This window comes from Callospermophilus lateralis, unplaced genomic scaffold, assembly GCF_048772815.1.
Source record: "Callospermophilus lateralis isolate mCalLat2 unplaced genomic scaffold, mCalLat2.hap1 Scaffold_109, whole genome shotgun sequence".
NCBI lineage: Eukaryota > Metazoa > Chordata > Mammalia > Rodentia > Sciuridae > Callospermophilus > Callospermophilus lateralis.
This window is the reverse complement of record NW_027511135.1, coordinates 1,109,111-1,128,772: the sequence shown is the minus strand read 5'-3', so window position 1 is coordinate 1,128,772 and position 19,662 is coordinate 1,109,111.

The window sequence follows — 19,662 nt, the reverse complement described above, 5'->3', positions numbered from 1 at the left end:
GGGTCCATTTGGCAAATGCCACAGATGATACTAATGGTTTTGTCCACCTATAGTCTGCTGGGAAACCACAGGGAAATCTGACTAGGTTACTCTGGGGCAATCACAGAAGTTATGATCCAAGTGGTTGTGGTCATGTCAAGCTGTATCTATACAAGTAGTATTAACTATACTTACTCCACAATTTAAAAAACAAAGTTCAAAGAGATTTTTCTCAGTCACCTGATACCAGAATTTTAAGTTAAAGTCAATACTTTTGATTGCATTTGGTTTAGAGTTACCAACTCTTCTTACACCCTTTTTCTATCTCTGTATTACTGTTAGATTATATGTGAGTGTATGGAGTATTTAGATTATTACATACTACTATTATTATTTTTGGCATTGAAACTGAACCTCAGAAAGGCCAAATGACTTATCCAAGATCACACAGCCAATAAATAGACAATATTCAAACTCAATACTAACTGCTTTGATGTTTCACTATAACATACTACCTTTAGTGTTCACATAAAAAGAGTAACCAAGATACAATTTCACACTGTGAAGGAACAACAAGTTTTAATGCATCATTCATATAGATTCATTTTCTTCGTGCATAGTAAAAAGCAACTCAGTTCAGTTTATTTTTCATAAGTGATTTACTCATGGTTGTGATAGGCACATGTGGTAAATTCAAGTATTTAGAGATTGATCAAGGAAAAAACAGGCCATAAGAAGCCATGCCATAGAATACGCTTTACTGAGTGGCTCTTAAGACTGACTGCAAGAGAGGGAAGTTCCTCTCAGCAAGAACACTTCCAAAGACATAGCAGGAGTCCATCACTCAGAGGAGAATAGGACAAGGAACTTGCATGGGGAGAAGAACAGGGAGAGGGGGTTTACCTGTCTAGGTGATACCAATCAACCGGGAGAGGGGGCTTACCTGTCTAGGTGATGTCTAGGTGCTCCAGGTCAGAAGACTCAAAGGGCTGCAGGGTTTGGTGTCTTAGAGCTAGACTTAGTCTTATGAATGGTTAGCAGATGTTGGGTGCAGATTCACAGGCTATGTGAAACAGTCAGGCTCTAAATGACTAAACATATGCTCATTGGGGCTTTATTTAAAGCAATTGCATGTGTAAGAAATTGAGTTTGGTACTAGCTAGCCATCGAGTCTGCCATGAATAAGGAAATAACACAAGGATCAGTTTAGGCTAACACACCAGGGCCATCTTTAGCCCATTTATATAAAAATACACAAATCTCTCAATAATAGACTCAATCTCATTAACCTGTAAAATGGAAAAGAATAATAGTTAAATCCATGAGCTATCCTCCTGTTTATATTTTTAATGAATAAGCTCATAAATTCTGCCCTGATTTCAGTCTACACACAGAAAAGAATAACTGCCTAGTTTCACAAGCCCTGTAATTTCTTTCACCAAATCAACTAGCACCAGAAAGCAGACAGACCCCATTTACTGAACAAACTGGTGTGTAAACTGCAGAACAATCTTGGATTTTGTGATGTCTGTGTCTTGTAGCCTCCATTCTGTCTTCACCATTTTTCCCAAATGGAGTGGAGATAATGGACTGAATTATGGATCCTAGCTTTTTGGCCAACTGTTGCTTTCTTAAAATATACATAAAGTAGCCTGACCACTGAGAACTCAAGAAATTTTACAAAATAGCTGTTTACAGGAAAACTCCCTAGCCTCGGGTTTAAATGATTATTCATAGCCTTAGCTTATGCACAGAATTTTAGGCATATTTGCTGAAATATTTCCATAAAACTTTAGGATTAAAAGGCCTAAAAGTAATGTTAGGCCAGTTCCCTCAGTTTCTAAAGGGGAGTGAATGATTTCCCAAGGTAACAAAGTTAGGTGGCAACCATCAATAAACTAGAAGTCAGAGTCCTGAGCTCAGAATGAGGTCTCAAGTTCCATTAAGCCACACTACCCACTTTAAACATCCTTCACAGTTGATCTTGAGCCAAGAGAAGATTCAATAGACGGTGGGTGGTAAGAGGATTGGTACTCCTATGTGCTTTTAGGATGCTGATTCTTGTCAGACTGAGCTCCATATAATACAAAATACAGAAAGCAACATTGTGAGTAAATGATTGACTGATAATAATATCTAAACACTGCTAACACAGAACCTTTTTTTTTCACCCCCACTGAAAAACTGTAATCCCAGCAGCTCGGAAGGCTGAGACAGGAGGCCTGGATTTTGTGATGTTCAAAGCCAGCCTTGGCAAAAGTGAGCCACTAAGCAAATCAGTGAGACCCTGTGTTAAATAAAATACAAATTAGAGTGGGGATGTGGCTCAGTGGTCTAGTGGCCCTGAGTTCAATCTCCCGGTATCAAATAAATAAATAATGAGTCGAGCTATTTCTTTTATCGAAGATCTGATCTTGGTTTTAACCAAAAGACATAGGATTTTTTCATCTCAGTTTGTTCTGAATTTTTAGATAACTTTCAATCTGCATGATTAAATACTGGAAATTTCTGAGGAAATGCCATTACAGACTGAAACATTCCATTTGCCACAGAGTGGAAGAGGGAAAAGGATTTCTATTTGCTGAGTTATTTTCACCAACCAGATTCTATTACAACGTGTCAACAATCAGACCTTTCATTCTACTCAAAGGGGCTTTTTTTCCTGAAGTTGGGGATCATCGTACATGGGATGAGGAAAAATCAAAGACATTTGGCCAAATGCATTAGTCATGTTCACAGAGCCTTTATTAAAATGCTTCCAAAACTTCCTAGAGATAGAAGTCCATCTGTTGATAATTAGGAATTTTAAAAAGAAAGCCTTCCACATATGTATGTAGTGTAACAATAATCCCTTGCATAATTTATCATCTGTACGTATTTACACTGATTAATGAACCTGCAAACCTAAATGAAAATTAATCAGAAGTTATGAAATAGAACGTGAAATAATGGCCATATTAAAAACTTTTTTGTCTTAATGTCTTTATCTAAAAGAAGAAAGAAGAAGAGGAGGAGAAAGAAGAAATGTGTAGTGAAAAGAGCCCCAGACCAAAAGATCTGAGTCCTGCTCCTAATTCCAGTACTTATTAATTTTGCAAATTTAATAAACTCTCCAAGCCCGTATCTATCTCTGCCACTCTCTCAGGAATACTGTTGATGAGTGTGACTGGGAGATTGTCATGAGTCTTCCAGACATCAGGCACTGCCTTTGTCCAGTCATTCAGGGAGATGTGACTGCTGTGCAGGATTTGCCGGAAATGATCTTCACCTGGGGTTTCAGCATGCACGGCATTCTGGGGAAATGACAAGTCTGGTCATACCAGATGAATTTGCACCAAGCATGTTTCCAAAAACGGCTCCTGTCCATCACAAATCCACACCCAAAACAATCGTCTTTCATTCAAAAACATAATTAACAAAACAAAACACTCCATAGACAATTTGGATACACCAATCTCCTTCCTGCTCTCTGCCCAGAGACTTGGATGAAGTATACTTACGGCTAAATGCAGCTATAAGAGTAGAGCTAATTAACAAGAATATTTTCTGGATAAAGTAAGTGATAAGGTCCTAGGAATTGCTGTTCAAGATTCATTATGCAGATTGAGGAATTCACAATAGCATAACAAGGAATGGGATAAAGGGTACAATGAATTAGTTTCATTGCCTAAAAAATATAACATTTTTATTAAAATAACTGTCTCTAAAATTACTGTGGCCATTTCTAATTTAAATTCTTTCAAATGTGTTTCACTCTTCACTAAACACTTTAGAAAAGTGTTATGAGTTCATGAGCTTTTATTGCATACCGAGAACTTCTACAAATAAGGTAGGTCTGATACAATTTTGACCTTTCCTTAAACTAAACCTATCATTTTCAAATGATCTGAGAGAAAATCTGAAGTGTAGAAAAGAAAAAAAAAGTACATACAACGAATCTTTTGAGTGAAATAGTCCTTGGTTTATTCAGTCAACAAAGGTTCGTTTTTGCCTTCCTAACCATTTCAGGTATCTGTTTCACTAGGGTTAGCACAGTTCCCTATGTGTTGATGTTTCCTGTCCAAATTTAAGACAAAGGCAGAAAAAGGTTGTGCCTGGGCACAGCTGCAACACACAGCGTGAAATGGACCCAGCAGAGTGGCCTAGTCACCAAGAGCAGCCGGCACATACCAAATTGCCAGTGATTAATGCATGATGCACCAACTAGATAGTCTAATTAAATAACAGTGGTTAATTACTAATTAGTATGTGACTTATGTAAATAGAAGCACTTAGACTTGTCAGATGTTAAAAAGAACATTGAAAAAAATCAAAGCTCTGTCATTTCAATGATCTATTTAAAAATGATGGATCAGAAAGGTTTTCGTGCTATCATTGGTCTAGCCAAAGCACAAAAGGAAGAACTTGTTTTTATCTTTCTAAAATTAATGTCCTCATTCTACGTAAGTAATAATGTTACCTTTGATGTTAGGAAAGGGCTATAAAGCTTCAAATGGTACACTATTTTAAAATGTGCAGAAGTAGTGTATGTAGTTCCTATTATCCATTTAAGCACCAGCCCTTTGGAATATCTACTACTAATCAGCAGGACAAATTGGCTTCTCTTCCTACATGTTTATTAAGTGCATATACAGAAAGATCTGGTTTCAACTAAAAACCCCTATAGTTAGCCAATACAGTGACAAACATCTAGAATGTGCAAATCTACTGTCCATGTTGTAGGGGCTAAAGAGGGTGCCTGTAGAATCTGAGCATTGGTTTTAGAAATTATATAAGATTTGCTTTCACAACTGGGAGATTTGAGAGCTTGCTTGCTTTTTTTTTGGCATCTATAGAAAAAATACCATCTGTCTCCTCGTTACCATAAAAAAGAAAGAAAAGGAAAAGCTTGATGTGGCATCATGATGCCAACCTTTACTTTCAATTATTCATCATCTAACACACACACACACACACACACACACACACACACACACACAAAGCTGCATAAATAATGTTTTCTCTTTTTGCAAAAAGTAGGTGAATATACCACATGTATATTCCTACATAAGATCAGGTCAATGCCCATCTTTACTAAACACTTCTCATAACCTCACACACACAAACAAAAAAAAAAAGCCATTAACAATATGAATAATACTTTGCCTATCTCCTTAGAGTGATAGTGACACATTTTCTTCCTTAAAACAGAAACCCATATAGAAAAGAATATTCTGAAATCACTTTACAACACACTCACCAGAAAGGCTTAAGGATGCAGGTCCCATTGCATTATTCATCCATATGTGGCCAGAATAGCACCCTCAATCAGAACCATCCTGGATGCTTATGTAAAATGCATTTACCTGAGTCCTGCCCCACACCTCTGGGAATCTGTATTTTTGACAAGTACCCTCAGGTGATACCAATGGGACCTGAATCATGAAGGTGGGCTGTGGTTTCTGGGTGCTCACCTAAGACTTTGACATGCACACACCTGCAGGCACTATGCTCACTATTTACCTCCACCTCCATCACCACTACCTCTGAGACAGGAAATGAAATTGTGGTTTTCTACTACTACTACTACTACTACTACTACTACTACTACTACAGAAGAAAGAGAAGGTTGGCAATCAAGGTGAGAAATTAACTCACTAGCTATGTTTAGTTTCCTGTCTTGTTTAAAGTAATCATTGATCGAAATATACAGTCATGTAGTGAAAGCTCTAGAGAAAAAAAATATTGGATAATTCAAACACAGTGATTAAGTTAGGAGAAAGGAAGTAGAAGAGGGAAGAATAATAGGGAAACTGTTTCTAGGTAGTGGAAAAAGGTTATCATAGCCATGGGGATGGTCCCATTCCCAATGAGGAAGTGAGCTCTGTGAATTCCTAAAACCAGATCTGGGGAGAACGATGCTGTAAGGAATCCTCTTTGCTAGCCCAGGAATAAGAAGAATGCCTTCACCCAAAGGTGGAATTTGGCTGGACACCAGGCTGTCTTTGAATAGGAAAGAAGCAAGAAATACAGAACAGCACCAGGTAGAAAAGCAGAAGTGGCAAAGACAGTGGCCATTAGAAATCAAAAGAAGCTTAGAGGACTCCAGGGGAAGGCAGGACCTTAGGAACCCCACCCTACCAAAAAAAAAAAAAAAACCTGGGAAGAGGGGGATGTGCTATCATTCTAGTTAATGGAGGTGCTGGGCAGATTAACAGTTCATTCCTGCATATTCTTATTTTGTTCTTGTTTTTGAGGGATGGAGATTGTCAACTTTGTAGTATTTCCAAGCCAGTAAGTCTCTGGAATTAAATTTGTCCTCCACCTTTAAGAAACATTCTATGTTTAGATTTTTTTAAATCCATTTTTATCTAAACTGGCTGTATAGTTTTAGTAGGGGTATATAGGGGTATTATTGCTTTTGTTACTGTTGACTTTTATATGACAAACCTGACTTATGTTGTATATTTATATATTTTATAGTATTTATTGGGGATTTAGGAACATACTACTATTTATTCCATTGTTTCTATAAAAAAAACGCCTTCTGAGTTCTGAAGAAGTAATTTATGAACAAATTTGGGGATCAGTATAGATAGGTAGTTAAAGATTCCCTGTACAACTAAATTCTGGCAAGTTCTATTGCCTATGGAGATATTATGGTTACAAAAGTTTATCTACAGTGCCCTCTAGTGGTTTTAAATCTCATCTCAACACAGACAAAAAGATCTCTGAGCAAAAGATTTTCCATGAGATGAATGTATGTAATTATTTAAATCTTGGAACCATAATATCTGAGTATTTTAAATCTGGAAAATATTAAGATATTGTTTGAGCTTATTATGTATTCAAAAATTAATCACTATTCACTCGATCAAGACACAAAAGGAATATCTTCTTTGGGGAATCAATAAATGGAGGCCTTTTTAAATTAAGGACATTCATAGGGAAACAATAATATGTGATTTAAGAGGTTCTTTTATAATTTGAATATTCTTTTTCATTTTTTTAAGTCCATCTTTCCCTTTCTCAGATGAGGCATTGTTCTTGAACAGATCATATAGCTAGTCACAGAGTAATAACAGCCAAAGGGGAAAAAAAGGTTTTTCCCATGGTAACTTCATCCTGTGTGTAAAATCTCAAATCTTTGATTTATACATTATTACTGTAGATACCCAATTTATTTTTCCTTCTGAACTGGGTTACTTAGGTTTTTCATATGCCTCTGAAAAAATAAAATACCCAATGTGAGGCTAATCATGGGAATTATTGGAGGCTGTTTTCTGTTCTCAGGCTAGATGCAAGGTAATTTACCTTAAGCTTAATTAAATCATATTATTTTCTCATACTCACCACAGGATTTCACAGAACAGGAGGGAAAATACAACCTCAAATAGAGATTGTAAAAAAAAAAAAGAAATCAGAGTAAGGAGAACATAGAAAACAAGAAAAGTGTCAACATAAAAGCACCACATTAAAGAAACAAAAAATAGTGGTAACCAAAAGATGGAAATGCAAGTGTCCATCTTCTTTGCTGTGACTAGATGATTAGCCATAAAGTAAGGGAAAGTATACACAGTGGAATTGGGTAGTATAACATGCATTTTGAACACGCATAGACCTACTTATACCTATCAAGTAATATGAGGTTAGCAAGTTGGCAATAGTACAGTATAGAAGTTTTAAAATGCTGCCCCAGAATCAGGGGCACCACATCACCTGAGAACTTGTTAAAAACTCCCAGGATTTACCTCATATTTCTATCTGAAGCTCATATTCTACTTGAAAGAAAAAATTACAGGGATCATGTTCAAAGCACTCTCAGTGGCAGAGGAAAATGATTCTGGGCCTGAACCACAAAGAACTGGATTCCAAGAGGCTGCCTCAGCCCATCGACCTCCCTTGGCCTTTCTGCCTGCAGCCCATTCCTGCACAACGTTTCTATGCTGTGGGGGACACAAGGACTTCTGAACTTGGTTTACCATCTCTACTCTTCACACAATGTGGTCTTCCATTCTTTAAGGTCCACTACCATACCTGAGGTGTCTATTTTTCTCCCTATGCCAATCCTCTGAAAAGTTGATGGGTTTAAAATCCTTTCTCAATTTCCACTTTCCAGTCCAGCATGTGAGTTGCCACAGTGTCCTAGCATCAAGGGAAAAAAACTGAACAAACTGAAAACTCAACAACCCGTCTTTTCTGTCAGTGGAGTAAAGTCACAGGGCACACTAGTGCACCAAAAATTAGAAGCAGGCAGGTGAATACTGAGAATCACAATTTACCAGAGCATAAATCCAAGAGTTCAAATCCGTACAGGAACCAATGCTGGAGGTATGGAAAGAAACCTGAGCTTTCATTTATGTACTGCTGAAGGCTCTGTGTGGACAAATTTTACAACAGGGGTGGGTTCAATCATGGAGGATGTTATGGTTTGCATCTGAAATGCCCCAAAAAAGGGTCGTGTGTTGAAGGCTTGGTCCCCAGTGTGGCAATGTTCATAGGTGGGTCTTTTGGGAAATTATTAAGTCATGAGGACTTTGATCTCATCAATGGATTAATCCACTGATGGGTTAACAATTAAATGGATTTTTTGGAGGTAATAGAAACTGTAGAAGGTGGAACCTAACTAAAGGGAGTGGATCTTTTGAAGTATGACAAGTATCTTGTTCCTTGCCCCAGCTCTTTAATTTTTATTTATTTATTTATTTATTTATTCATTCATTCATTCATTCATTCATTCATTTGGTACTAGGGATTGAATCTAGAGGTGCTTAACCACTGAACCACATCACCAGCTCTTTTTAATTTTTTTTTAATTTATGACAGGGTCTTGCTAAGTTGTTTAGGGCCTTGCTAAGTTCCTGAGGCTAGCATTGAACTTGAAATCCTCCTGCCTCAGGGGGAAAAATAAGTGTGAAGAAACAAAGACTTCCTTAACAAAAAAAAATAATAATTGTATATGTATATATATATATATATATATATATATATATATATAGAGAGAGAGAGAGAGAGAGAGAGAGAGAGAGAGAGAGGGGAGGAGAACGAGGTAGGGGATTTGTTACCAGGAGACCTATCTTTCAAGAAATGTTAACAGTTCTTCAGAGAGGAAAAATAATAGAGGTAAAAAAATGAATCTACATTTAAAAAAGAAGAACATAAGTGAAGAAATAAATGATGGTAAAAATGAAATATTTATTTGTCTTATTTTTAATTAATCTGACTCTGACATAAGTTTGTTTGTAATAATAGCACCAGAGGGAGGGAAAGATGGAAGATGGATAGGTAAAGAAAAGTGTACTATCCAGTTGCTCTGAGGTTTGTGATTCAAGGAGCAACAGTATTAATTCCCTGCAAGGTAGGTAACAGAAAATTTTCTGAAATTCAAAATTCTAGAAAATAGAGACACAAAAATTTGTCTGCTTTGATCATTGGACAGGAAAGAAAACCTTGGAAACCCAGGTGGTAACACTAGCAGTGCCAGTTCACCATAGAGGGGAAAGGTGACATAAGCAGAAAGAGAAAAACTATTGGAACAGGAGGTATGGAAAGAAACCTGGCTTTAATTGATGTACTGCTGAAGGCTCTGTGTGGGCAAACAGAGAAGCAGTCTGATTTTAAATGATCCAGAAGCAGCTCAGCAAATTGATACGTGAATAAAAATCCACTGGTGAGCAGAAGCAAGTAGCCATCTTGAAGCAGTCATGGGGCAGCCTTCTGCTGAGAGAGGCCAACAGCTCATAACAAGTGCTATCTGACTGTTCTTGCATACAACAGGTAGGGCATGAATGAAATAAACGGAGAAGGATTGCACCTAAAGGGATTCAGGTTGGAGATACAGTCATGAAATTAGCCAGAAAGAATGTGAAACAAGACATGTGGTCACATTTGCCCCCAGGTTCTCATCCAGGAAAGTCCACATTTGTGTATGAAACCTGTGAAGGGTTGGTTGTTTTGCCCTTTGAATGGAGTTCTTGGGAGGCCCCCAAAATCCAGATGACCAACAGAGATCAGCATCTTCCCAGGAATAGAGTGTGTTAAGCTATTCTGTCTAGAGCAGATATCAATTGACAAAACTCCCAACTCCAATCAAAGCTAAAAACAGCTACTGGAACTTCACATTAAGAACTTTGCATCAGCCCTGCCTTGGGAGTATATCTATCTAGTCTGTCCAGACAAAACTCCAATTATTCTTCCTGTCCCATTCTACCTTATACTGGTGAGAAGAAAAGCTGAAAGCCATTACAAACAATTTAGATTCTAGGACATTCCAACAGACAGTTTAGTGAGCAACTCAATGAGGAAGAGTTCAACAATCCCCACCCATTGCTCTCCCTAAAGAGTACACAGCCAAGCTGGGTGCAATGGTGCATGCCTGCAATCCCAGTGACTTGGGATGCTGTGACAAGAAAATTGCAAGCTCAAGACCAGCCTCTGCAATTTAGCAAGGTCCGAAGCAACTTAGCGAGACCCTATTTCAAAATAAAAATTAAAAGGGCTGGGGATATGGCTCAATGTAAAGCACCCCTGGGTTTATTTCTTAGTACCAAAAACAAAAACAAAAAAGTAGCCAAAGAAGAAACAGGAAGAGGGACAATATGACATAGGCAGTGAACATCCTTTCTTCTGAACAGTTTGGCCACCTCAATCTCCTCATTTTTCATTTTTCCTTGTCCCCCTACATGGAGTGTGTGTGGGTGTGTGTGGGTGTGTGTGTGCGCGTGTGCACGCACAAGCGTACAAGCATACACATTCTTGCTGTTCCATTTTGCTCATATGTATATATATGTAAATTATAGAGAAAATATGTATTTTCATATATATAAACATATAAATATAAAATATATATTCCACAGAGCAGCCCTCACTGTTATGGCAAACTCTTCGATAATGAGTTAAATCAGCAATTCTCCATCATAAAACTGAAATGCACTGTTGGCCAAAATTAACACTTGTGTTCACTGAGCCTATGTGTTGAAGTTAAGAGATACCAACAATGTAGAACTTATTACAAAAAAAAAAAAAAACATAACTACCCACCAAAGGACATCCTCACAAAAGAAGAAAAGGAATCCATCTCAACAGATGTGCAAGTCTGAGACCTCTGAAAACATAAGGGAACAAACAAATCTCTCCCCAAAATTTACAATCCCTCAACAAAGAAGCAAGCATGAATGAAAGGTAATAAAATTCCAGAGACTTTTCAAATTGATTATTGAAAGTGCTAGTGAGCTCAAATAATATTTAAGAAATAAATTAAGAGAGAAAATACAGAAAATGAAAACCCATCTCAATAAATAGAGATTCTGAAAAAAAAAACAATTAGAACCCCTGGAAACATGAATTAAAAAATTAAAAAATTAAATTCATTTAAAAGTATCATTAACAGGTTAGATTACATAGAAAACAGAACTTGGAACTTGAAAACAGGATATTTAAATTGGAACACTCAGTATGCAGTAAATAAAAACAGACTTTAAAAGACCATAATAGAATATACAAGAACACAAGGATAACATTAAGAAACCAAACTTATTAGGATAGTAAAGGGTATAGAAATATAAACTAATGGCATTAGGAATCTTTTCAGATTAAAAATAGCAAAATTTTTTTCCAACTTAAGGAACAAAATGGACATCCACATACAGGATGCATACAAAAGCACAAATAGACAAAATGAAAAAAGAACCTCTCCAAGATACAACATAATCAAAATGTTTGACACAAAAAATAAGGATAGACTATTAATAGTCACAAGAGAAAAACATCAAGTCATATTCAGAGGTAAACCAATAAGGGTAAATCCTGATTTCTCAACTCAGGCTCTACAGACTAGGGTTACTTGGAATAAGATAATTCAAGTTCTAAAAGAAAGCTGTTGCCATCAAAGATTGCTATATCCAGAAATGCTATCAATGAGAATCAAAAAGGAAACAAAAAATTTCCATGATAAGCAAAACTAAAAGAATTATTGACACTAAACCAGCACAACAGAAAATACTTGAACTAATAATACACAAAAAAACTCAAAAACAAACTACAGAATTCTCAAGTGGATGCAGCTACCCAGAAAAACAATTAAGTAAATTAAAATTAAGAATGAATTAAGTCTATGAAACAAACCAAAACCACTAGAAATAATGAATATCTCTCTATAATAACTCTGAATCCCTGAATGTAAATAGTCTCAACTCCCTAATAAAAAGACACAGACTGGCAGAATGAATGAAAATACAAGACTCAACCATATACTGTTTGCAAGAGATCACCTTATAGGAAAAGACACCCACAGACTGAAAGTTTAAAAAAAAAGATATTCCATGCAAATAGTGTTTAAAAAACAGGTAAGGTACCTATTCTCATATCTGACAAAGCATATTTCAAGCAAAAATAAGAAGAGACAAGGAAGATCAATACATATTGTTAAAGAGAACAATCCAACAAGAAGATATAATGATACTAAATATCTAAGTTTCAAATCTCAATGCACTTAATTGCATAAAACAAATACTTCTTGACAGTAAGTCTTAGACCCCTAAAGCATAACACACCCCTATTACCAATAGACCAGTCATTTACACATAAAATCAGTAAAATATTTCTGACCTAAATAACACTATACATCAAATGGACCTAATAGACATCCATAGAATAGTTCATATAACAACAGTTGAATATACTTTCTTCTCAGCAACTCATAGAATGTTTCCCAAAACAGACCATATTTTAGGTTAAAATGCAAGTCTTAGTAAATACAAAAAAAAGAGATATTAACCAATGTATCTTATATGGAATAAAATTAGAAATAAGCAGCAAGAAAAATAATAGAAATCACATAAACACATAGAGATTGAACAATAATCTTCTAAACCAGGAATGGATCATGAAAAAAATAAGAGTAGAAGTTTTTAAAGATTCCTACTTTAACAACAAGAATAGGGATACAATGTACCAAAATCTCTGGGACCTTATGAAAGCAATTTTAAAAGAAAAGTTTATAGCATTAAGTGCCTTTTAAAGAGAAAGTTCAAAAAAAAAATCTAATGCAACATCTCAAGGAAGTAAAACAGCAGAAACAAACTGATTTCAGAACCAATAGAATACAGGAAATATTTAAGATCAAAGCTAAAATTATTGAAATAGAGAATTTAAAAAAAAATACAAAGGACCAACCCAACAGAGTTGGTTCTTTGAAAAGATAAACAAGATTGATGAACTCCTATCCAAACTAAACAAAAGAAAGAGAGAGAAGATCCAAATAAACAAAACCAGAGTTGAAAAAGGAGACCACCACAGACATTTCTGACATCCAAAGGACCATAGGATCTGTTTTGAAAATTGGTTTTCTAATAAATTGGAAAATCTCAAAGATACTGGCAAAGTTCTAGACACATATTGCTTACCAAAATAGAACTAAGAGGATATAGAAAAACTAAACAGACAATATGAAATAATGAAATAGAAGCAGTTATAAAAAGCTTCCAACAAAGAAAAGTCAAGGACCAGATGGGTGCTCAGCTGAGTTTCACCAGAACTTTAAAGAAGAAAAAACACCAATCTTCCCCCAAATTATTTCATAAAATAGAATGGGAGGATGCACTTCCAAATACATTCTATAAAGCCAGTATCACTCTGATATCAAAAACAAATAAACATTGGGGCTGTGGCTCAGCAATAGTGCACTTGCCTGACATGTGTGAGGCACTGGGTTCAATTCCCAGATCACATGTAAATAAATAAAATAAAGGTCTATAGAGATATAGATAGATAGATAGATAGATAGATAGATATAGATATAGATATAGATATCGATACACACACATACACAGAGAGAGAGACAGAGAGAGATAAAGACACATCAAGGAAAAGAAACTCAGACCAACATCGCTGAAGAACATTGATGCAAAAATCCTTAATAAAAATATTATCAAGCCACATTCAAAATGAATTAAGAGATTATACCATAATCAAGTTGAATTCATCCCAGAGACACAATGTTGGTTCAATATACATAAATCAATACATGTAATTCATCACATGTATAGAATCAAGTATAAAAATTACATGGTCAATTCACAGATGCATAAAAAACCCTTTGAATAAATTTGGCATCCATTCATGTTAAATACACTGAAGAAAGTAGGGATTGAAGAAACTTACCACTACATCATAAAAGGTATATGCAACAAACACAAAGCTAACCTTATACTGAATAAAGGAAAACTGAAAACATTTCCTCTAAAATCAGGAACAAGACATGGATGTCTACCTACTCTCACCACACCCATTCAATATAGTTCTTGAAACTCTAGCAAGAGCAATCAGGCAAGAGAAGAAATCAATGGAATATTAATAGGGAAAGAAATCAAACTATCTCTGTTGTTTGTTGATGACCTAAAGGACCCAAAAAAATTCTACCAGAAGAATTCTAGATCTGATAAACAAATTAAGCAAATAATAGGATATAAGATCAACATAGAATGATTAATAAATTGCCTACACTCCAATAATAAATGTGCAAAAAAAGAACCAAAAAAAAATCCTTAGGAATAAATCTAAGAAGGTGTAAGAACTTTACAATAAAAATTGTAAAACACTGAAGAGATAAATTGAAGAAGGCATTAAAAGAAAGACCTACCCTCTTCATGGATAGGCAATTAATATTAGAATGGTCATATTACCAAAAATAATCTACAGATTCAATACAATCCCCAGAATAATACCAATGACATTCTTCACAGAATTATAAAAAACAGTCCTAAAATTTATGTGGAAGAATTAAGACCCAAAATTGACAGAGCAATTCTGAGTAGCGAGGATGAAACAGGAGGCATAACAATACTTGATCTCAAATTATACTACAGTCTTATAGTAACAAAAACAGCATAGTAGGTCATAAAAACAGATAAGAAAACTAATGTTATAGATTAGAAGACATAAAGGCAAATCCACATAAATACAGTCAGCTTATCCTTGATAAAGTTGCCAAAAGCATACACTGGATAAAGATAGGCTTTTTAACAAATAGTGCTGGGAAAATTGGATACCCATATGTAGAAAAATAAAACTAGATTCCTACCTCTCATCCTCCACAAAAATTAATACAGTATAGATCGAAGGCCTAGGAATTGAACAGAAACACTGCAACCACCAGGGAAAAAAAAGGGTCAACACTCCAATATATTGGCACAGTCACCAACTCCATTTGTAAAATTCTTAAAGCCCAAGAAATAAAACAAAGAATCAATAAGTGGAATAGCATTGAATTAAAGTGCTTCTGCATAGGAAAGTAACAGAGTATAAGGAAAGAACCTACAGAATGGTAGAAAATCTTTTCTAGCTTCTCTTCCAACAGGGAATTAATAACCAAAAAACACAAAGAACTCAAAAAACTGAACACCTAAAAAAAAAAAAAAACTATTAATCCCCACTCACTAAATGGAAAAAATATCTGAATAGACATTTCTCAAAAGAAGAAATGCAAATTGCCAATAAATATATAAAAAATGTTCAACATCCTTAGCAATCATTAGATGCAAATCAAAATTATAGTGAGATTTCATCTCACTCTAGTCAGAGTGGCAATCATCAAGAATATAAACAACAATAGTTGCTAGTGAGAGTGTGGGGGGAAAAGATACACTTATATATTATTAATTGGACTTTAAATTAATACAACCACTTTGGAAAGTAGTATGGAGATTCCTCAAAAGACAAAGAATGGAACCACCATGTGACACAGCTATCCTATTTCTTGGTATTTGTCCCAAAGAACTAAAATCAGCATACTACAGTGATAAATGCACTCCAATATTTATAGTAGCACAATTCACAATAGGCAAGCTCTGGAAACAGCCTAGATTCCCCTCAACAGATGATTAAAGAAAATGTGGTATATCTACACAATGAAGTTCTACTCAGCCAGAAAGAAGAATGAAGTTATATTATTTGCTGGTAGATGGCTGGAAATGGAGAAAATCATGCCAAGTGAAATAAATAAGAACCAGAAAATCAAAGGTTTGAATTTTTTCTCACATGAAGAAGCTAAAGATATAAAAAGAATTTAAAAAGGGAGATCTTGCGAAAAATAGAAGAGAGGTCAATAGGTCACAGGTAGGGAAGAAGGAGTGGAGGGAAAGGGGAAAATATGGGGAATAAAGTTGACCAAATTATGCTATGAACAGGTACCAATGCATTCTAATATAATATACCAATTGAAAATAAATAAATAGAAGAAAGGCCAATAGAGTTAAGAAAGGGAATTGAGAGAGGGAAGATGAGGGAGGAAAAGGGGCAGTACTTGGGATTTAAATAGAGCAAACTATATTATATGCATTTATGAATATGTCAAAATGAGTCCCACTATCACGTATACCTATAATGCACTGATAAAAGCATTAAATATAATAATAGCAACAATGTGTTCAATTACATTGTGTATAACATGCTTCTGTGTAAGAAAAATAAATGATAGCCATGATAAATGATAGCCATGATGCAAGCGATGGGAAGGAGGAATTAGCAACATTTTGTTATTATAAGGTAATGGTGCTGCTCATGAAGCAGTACAGTGTTAACTGAGAGTAGACGTGGATTGATTGTAAGTAAATACTGTGAACTTTAAGACAACTACTACACAATGTTTTTGTTTTTGTTTTTGTTTTTTTTGTAAGTAGTATAATCAACATGCCAAGAAAGGAGAAATCATTGAATCATAAAATGCTCAATTTAAACTACAAAAGGCAGAAAAGGTATGGAAAACAAAAACATAGAAAAAGAGCAACAAAAAAGACCCAAATATCTTTTATTATGCTAACACAATAAAAGAATCTATATTCTTGGCTGAGCCAGGACAGCCTTTTAGTCCTCACCTTTTCTTCTGTTAATATCTAAATGACCTTGTTCTATAATTCCTAAACAGCAATTTAAAGTACTGTGCTCGAGGCAGAACCACCACCTACTTGCAAAATGAAGTATGTTTTGCACCAGTTGAGATGGATTTTTGCTATAGATATTACCTTACCTATTGATTCTATGGCCCTTTGATCTAAACTTCTGACCCAGCATCATTAGTAGGAATATAGTCATTTTATCTCCCTCTTGCCCTGCACAGTACCTATCACAGAATTCGTTGTGAATGACAATCTTAAAGTGGGTGCAGCCCTGGCTTTAAGAAGAGATGGGATTGGAGTCAAATCTGAGCTCTACCACTTTCTAAGTATGGAATCTTGGAAAAAGTCAGAAAAGATAATTAATCTCTTTGAAGCTTGATTTCTTCACATGAAACAAAGAAAATGATTATTTTGTTTTATAGTGCTGGAGATTAAACTCAGGATCACTACACCACTGAGCTACATCCCCAGTTCATTGATGATACATCAATAAGAGCAGCTGAAGAGGAGTACCCATGGAGCCTTACAGTAAAATTAGATGATATAATACTTACCATGTACCCTACTCATACCAGGCCCTTGGCAAGCACTCAGTAAATGCTAATGTCAGAGACAATAATAATGATTTTGATGCAAAAGAGGCATTATAGTTTTCATATAGATGTTATTTTTATAATTTGAGAGGAATGGGGAGAAACAAAAAAAGCAAAGGAGGAAGCCAGACATATTTAACAAAAGAGTTAATAACTGGTCACAATTAAGTGAGGAATAGTCTAAACTTTAACAACAGGGTGTATTTGGAGAGTAGGAAGTGGGAATCTACAAGCAAAAACTCAGAAACTCAAAGGCAGAATGAGGAGTGCATTAGTCAGCTTGTCATTACCATAATTAAATAGCTGAGGCAGCTAACTTCATAAAAGAAAGAGATTATTTAGTTAACTGAAGCTCTGAGAGATTATTAGGTCAGTTGCAAGGGTACAGTACCTGCATTGGCCCAGTTCTGAGAAGGGACCTATAGCCAATGGCAAATAGTGGATGGCAATGATGAGATTATGTCAGTGCAGGTGGTCACATACTGAACCAGGAAGTAGAGCAGGGCAAGATCCCACAATTCCTTTCAGGGGAAGCTCCAAATGACCCAAGGACTTCCCACTGGGCCTCACCTCTTATAGATCCACACACACCCCCAATACCACAAACTTGGAGTCAAATCTGAGCTCCACCATTTTCTAAGTCTCTTAGGAGACATTCAAACCACACCCAAACCATACTAAAGATCTCCTCATTCCATTTCACATTTAGACCCCTGTCCCTACACCACAAAAAGGAAAAAAGAAATGAAATGAAAAACTAAAACAAGCAAGAAGCTATGTGTCATTTCTCCCATTCTTTTTATTTTGTTTTATGGTGCTGAAGATTAAACTCAGGAACACTACACCACTGAGCTACATCTCTAGCTCATTTTCAATTTTTTGATTTTGAGACAGGATCTTGCTAAGTTGCCAAGATTGGCCTGGAAACTTGAGATCCTTCTGCCTCAGCTTCCCTAGTATTTGGGTAACAGATCCGTGCTACCCTGCCTGGCTCTCGTATTCTTACTGCTCTTTATGTTTTAGAAAAACACATGAAGATAGGAGTCTCAGAAAGCTTCCTGGCATATGAATCATTATGGTAGAGAGTGCCAGCTTTTCATTTAATTACATAAAGTTTGTACCCCGGTTTGACCATTTTCCAGCTGACCTAATAATCTCTCAGAGCTTCAGTTTTCTGATCTCAAACTTCTCAATGTTAATATCTGTGTCAGAATATTTTGTACAAAAAAAACCACAGAAATCTAACTTAAACTAGCTTCAACAGGAAGAAAGTTTACTGGATCAAGGTATCCTAAGAAAAGTTAATCAAATGAATCATGGGAGAGCCAGAGATGAAGCTCAGCATGAGGAACAATGGAACCACCGGTGCCAACTGGATATTTTTTCTGACTCCTATCTGCTCTTTGCATTGTCAATTTAATCTTCTCTCATTAAATCCAACAGATATGGCCTAGGAAAGCTCCTAGAGCTTCAGCTACCAAGGAAGTTGCTATAGTTTGGATCTTGGATGTGCACCAAAGGCCCACATGTTGAAGGCTTGGTCCCCAGGATGATGTTCTTGGGGGGAAAGGAGATGGTAAAGCTTACTGGGAGGGCTTTAGATCCTTCCAGACATTCCCTGAAAGTGTATTGTGGAACCCCAGCCAGCTATTCTTCCCCTCTCATGCTTCCTGGACAAGAAGTGAGGGTTCTGCTCTGCAGTGCACTCTTATCATGTCATGCTGCCTCCCTGCAGGCACAAAGCAACAAGGCCAACCAATTACGGACTGGAAACACCAAAACTGTCAGCCAAATAAACATTTTCTCTTTATAACTCATCTCAGGTATTCTGTTATGATGGTGGAAAGCTGACTAACACAGAGGTCCCAAGCTAACTCTTTTTTCTGAAGAAGCATTCTAATAAACTAAGTTTGAGTAAAGTTACCTCTGATCCAACCAAATATGGCCAATGGTACATGGTTATATAAGAATATGTCTGCTCCTATTGTAACCATGGTGCAGCACAGGAGAAAACATGAACACTGGAGATACAGATATTTACTAAATTGGTATTTTTAAACCATTTACAATAATCTTAATAAAAATTAAGGGTACCAGGGATTGAACTCAGGGGCACTTGATCACTGGACCACACAGCCAGTCCTACTTTGTATTTTACTTAGAAACAGGGTCTCACTGATTTGCTTAGTGCCTCTCTTTTGCTGAGGCTGACTTTGAAC